A 5,000-nucleotide genomic window follows, 5' to 3' on the forward strand; every position below is an offset into this window, starting at 1 on the left:
GACTGGAAAAAGTCCTTCCTGAAGTAATTCGTGAGAACCAAACCGGTTACGTTAAAAAAAGATATATAGGTGAAAATGTCAGATTAATAGGCTAGTTTCGAATTGTGCAGCAACAAAAGAACAGTGTCAAGGTTCAGGGGAATAATAAGCATATTGTATTGTGCAAAACAAAGGAAAATGCAAATTATTCCCCTGAACCTCGACTCTGTTCTTTTGTTGCCGCACAATTCGAAACTAGCCTATTAATCTGACATTAAAAAGTCAAAAAAGCTACCTGGTATCGCAGTCTTCGTTGATTTCAAAAAGGCGTTCGAATCAATCGAATGGGACTACCTTGTCAAAGTACTAGACGTTTTCAATTTCAAAGAAGATTTTAAAAGATGGGTTCGGATATTGTTTATTGATATATCAAGATGCGTCATCAACGACTGCTTCGTGTCACCTTTTTTCACGTTAAATCACGGGGTACGACAAGGTTGTCCCTTATCTGGCTTGCTTTTCGTCATCGGAATTGTTACTAAATCTACAGCCATCTTGGCGAATTGATAATATCAAAGGAATTAAAATGGGCGATGAAGAAGTTAAGATTACGTTATATGCCGATGACACTACCCTGTTTTTAAGGGACCTAACTTCCGTCAACCCCTTACTTGAAATATTAGATCAGTTTAAAAACTGCTCAGGGTTGGAGCTAAACAAAACAAAGACGGAAGCCATGTGGCTAGGCAGTTGGGTTGACCGTAGCGATACTCCGTTCCGGTTCCGATGGCCAAAGGATTCCATCCAAGCGCTAGGAATTTATTTTTCTTGCAACCAAGATGTCTCCGATAGACTAAATTGTGAAAGCAAATTAAAAGATTTACAAAACATTCTAAACTCTTGGAAAAGAAGATAGCTCACCCTCTTAGGAAAAATAAGCATCATAAAGACCCTAGGGTTATCCAAGCTCATTTTTAATGCCTCCGTCTTGTCTTTACCCGATGGGTTCGCCACAAAGGTGGATGCAATCACTTTTGATTTCCTATGGGGATGGAAAACCCCACAAGATAAAAAGGTCGACTATCATTGGCGAGAAAGAAAACGGAGGGTTAAGGATGATAGCATCTCTCTTCATGAACAAAGCACTCAAATCGACTTGGGTGGCAAGATTCCTCGACGAAAAGCAAGCACCGTGGAAAATTATTCCAAACGTTTGGACTGCACACCTTGGTAGTTTTAAGTTTTTATTATCTTGCAATTATAAATCCGAAGAACTTTCATTTCATTTTCATTTCATTTTTTATTTCCCCATTTATTTAGAGAATTACAAGGTCTAAAAAGCTCACTACATGACGTAAACGGAGAAGGGCAACGATATAGGTAAACTAGTTAGATGCCCTTTAAATTAAGTTACATTTTATTTTAAGATAAAAGATAATTACAATAAGCGAAAGGAAAGGAGGAACACATAGTTAAGGGGTGCAGTAGTTAGTACTGAGCAAAATAATTCTGAAAAAGATATCTTTTAAATAGATGTTTATTTGACAAACTACGACTGAATAGAGGAATATCATTCCAATAATAACATCCAATAATTGTTGGGCAGAAGTTCCTTATATTTGTTCTAAAGGAACTGGGATTTAGATACTGTAAGGATGTGCTTCGAGTAGTATAATTATGTTGCTCAGACACAAAAGATAGAGTAAGATTTGATGGTTTGTTATCTACGATAAGATTATAAAATAGTTGACAAGTTTTTAACTTCACAATATCAGGAAATTTAATTAGGCCAAGATTAACATAATGGGGAGTATATGCTCACGAAGTGGTACCTCATTGATGATTCTTAAAGCTTTGTTTTGCAGCTTTACCACTTGAGATATGGCAGCTTCGCAGTTATTACCCCACAATACGCAGCCATAAGTTAAATAAGGATATATAAGTGCATAATAGATACTTGTTAAAGATTTGTTGGGTACATGACGTTTTAAGTTTGCAATAATATTTATGCTTTTACTGATTTTACTACTAATATAATCGATATGATGGTACCATGATAGGGAACAATCAAAAATTAATCCTAAGTAGTTAACACTGTGAGACTGTTCAAGATTTAAGAGGGGTGTATAAATTATAATTAAGTTTTTGCCGTGGTTGGAATGGAATACTATTATATTTTGTCTTACTTAAGTTTAAAGTTAACCTATTTGAGCATAGCCAGTCATAAATAGCGGGTAATTCAGAGTTTATTAGGTGTAGCAATGCATCGAGATCCCTACCACTCGCAGTCAAGGAGGTATCATCGGCAAATAGTCTTAAGGAAAAATAATTAGTTGCATTTACTATATCATTTATGTAAACTAAGAAAAGAAAAGGACCCAAGATCGACCCTTGTGGCACTCCTGAATTTACGGAAAGAAAACTAGACTCAGCTCCATTAACATACACTCTTTGCTTCCTTTTGATTAAATAGGACCTAAACCATTGGTTTTCAACATCTCTTATTCCATAAAAATTTAGTTTTGACAACAGAATCGAGTGATTGACTGTATCGAAAGCTTTACGTAGATCTAAAAATAGGGATACAGCATAACAACCTTCATCAAGGGCTAATGTTATCTCGTCTATTAAATCTACTAAACAGTCAGTTGTTGTGTTGTCAGATCTAAAACCGTATTGGTTAGGTATCAAGATATTTTCAATAGTAAAATAGAGCGTTAATTGATTAAGAATACATCTCTCAAATATTTTACTTAGTGCTGGAAGCACTAGGCTGGTAGTTATTACACAAAAGACGAGATCCTTGTTTGAAAATCGGGATGACTTTGGCAATTTTTAAACTGTTCAAGTGTCAAGTTTATAATATATGTCAATGGTTTAAATATTTCCAGCGAACCGGAAGATCACAGCAAAGGGTGAACCTTATCAACCCCAACTGATTTCCTAGTATCAATATTTTCTAGCAATAAGAACACTTCAACTTCATTGACTTTATTAAAGTGAAACTTACCCTTTTTTCTCTTCTCTTCGGTGAGCTGCCTTTTTTCTTAAAAAAAAAAGTATTACAATATTGGGAAGAAATAAGGCATATAACAGTAACTAAAGACACGCCAACATTTAAGGAAGTAATCATTTGGAATAATTCTAACATTAAAGTTGATGGAAAAACAGTATACTACCGAGCATGGCATTACAAAGGCGTTACAAAACTGATTGACCTCTTGGATGATCAGAAAAGGTTTTTATCTTTCGGCGCCTTTACACAAAAATATGAAGTAAAGACAGCTTTTATTGATTATTATGGCCTAACACATGCTTTGGGCCCACTAAGGACAAGAATTCTAGTGCTCGGACCGAGAAAAGCAAATCAGGTCCTCAACTGGTATGATAGCCTCAAAAATATAACAAACGCATCGCTTCACAATATTATTGTCAAAAGCAAATTCCTACCCCCCAACACACAGGATGGAATGTTAAGCCAGGGTGTGAAAGCTTTGGATCTCCCAAAACTTTACAGATGTCCCTTCGACACGACTAAGGAAGTCAAGCTTGTCATGTTTCAGTTTAAGATAAACCACAACATTGTCTATACTAAAGATAAACTTATGAAAGCTGAAATGAGTACCAGTAACAAATGCTACTAATGTAAGCTTAGCACGCATACCTTACAGCATATGTTGGTAGACTGCTCCTTGGTCCAAAGTTTCTGGAGATCCTTTCGCACATGGTGGTTTATCATGACTAAAGTAAATATTAACTTATGTGGGTGTCAATTCTGTACGGTTATTTTCATCCTTGCCAGTTCAAAACTATAACAAATCTCGCCCTCATCTATAGGTGCTTCTTAAACGAGGAATCATTAGATTTCGAGCTCTATACATTACTACTGCGCAAAAAAGCCCTCACGGAACAATTGATTGCCTCCAAAAATAACACTACCACTGATTTCAACAAAAAAATGGCAACCTCTTATTTCAAGCAATTTCATTTCTTGCCCAGTCTGATTCGGTTGCACTTTTATCACCCTTTCTCGTATTTCTACTATTTTCATTTCTAAAACTTATTACCTATTTATTCATATATTATTACTGTTATTATTATTTTTAAATCTCATTAAGGACATCTTTTATTCAACAGAACTTATAGGGTAATTCAGCTGTAAATAAATATTAATTAATGCTGGTTGAGGAGGGTGGAGAAGTGTTCCTTCCATCTATTTTAGGATATCCTCCTTTTGCGTTGGTCGAACGCCTGTAGCAGAATCGATGGGGTCTAGGCCAGATGTCGTACGACCAGGGACCACTTCCTGGTTCCTTGTGCTGATTGGAAGCTTCTTCAATTTCCAGGGCTCTGTCAGTCCACTGGACATTTTTCAGATGCCGGATGGCACGTTGGCATTTGTTCCGTGCCTCTCTGTAGCGTGCTCTGTTGGCTAGAGTATCGGCCTGCATGATGGCTTTGAAAGCGGTGTACGTTTCATTGAGAGGGGTCTGGATCTCAGCGTCATTTTCATCAAACCAGTCTCTGTGTGAACTTTTCCTGGTGTCCAGCACAGATTTGGCAGCGTCGCATACTGTTGACTTGCTAGAGGACCACACCTGCTCAACGTTATCTACAAAAGGAGTGAGGCTATCAGGCAGGGCTTGTGCTAGTTGTTGTTGCACAGCTTCAGTACGGAGATTAACCGTGTTGAGACGCTGCTGAATGGTAAGACGGCCAATCTGGCGGCAGGTATCAATTCTTAAGTTTAAGCGGGCAGACATAAGCTTGTGGTCTGTCCAGAGAGTCGAGGACATCCGAGATGTGATGCTGGTTCACAATTATGTGATCGATCATGTGTCACAGTTTTGAGTGAGGGTGTTGCCACGTGCCTTTGTGGATGTCTTTGTGCTGGAACAGGATATTGGTGATGGACAAACCAAATCTTGCACACAAGAAGTATCTGGTCGCCACCCGGACCTGGTCAAGTGCTTAAGCCAGCAGGTCGTAAAATTGATTTTTGTCTTCTGTTGGTCTCTTGA

The 5,000-nt window shown here is 37.7% G+C and overlaps 1 protein-coding gene and 1 pseudogene across 2 annotated transcripts in view; one reads left to right on the plus strand and one right to left on the minus strand.

The window, feature by feature from the left end:
• Window positions 1-5,000, plus strand: part of LOC137971059 (trace amine-associated receptor 5-like) — a 70,185-nt gene that overhangs the window by 26,239 nt on the left and 38,946 nt on the right. The window contains exon 3 of one of the 2 annotated variants that reach the window (XM_068817782.1): window positions 1,300-1,359. The exons of the other annotated variant lie outside the window; for it this stretch is intronic. The gene's annotated coding sequence lies outside the window, so the exon portion shown is untranslated. The remainder of the gene's footprint in view (window positions 1-1,299; window positions 1,360-5,000) is intronic. 2 annotated transcript variants of the gene reach the window in all.
• The window catches only part of LOC137971647 (uncharacterized), a 19,757-nt pseudogene that overhangs the window by 10,105 nt on the left and 4,652 nt on the right, over window positions 1-5,000 (minus strand).

The sequence above is a fragment of the Montipora foliosa genome, chromosome 9 (genome assembly GCF_036669935.1).
Source record: "Montipora foliosa isolate CH-2021 chromosome 9, ASM3666993v2, whole genome shotgun sequence".
Taxonomy (NCBI): Eukaryota; Metazoa; Cnidaria; class Anthozoa; order Scleractinia; family Acroporidae; genus Montipora; species Montipora foliosa.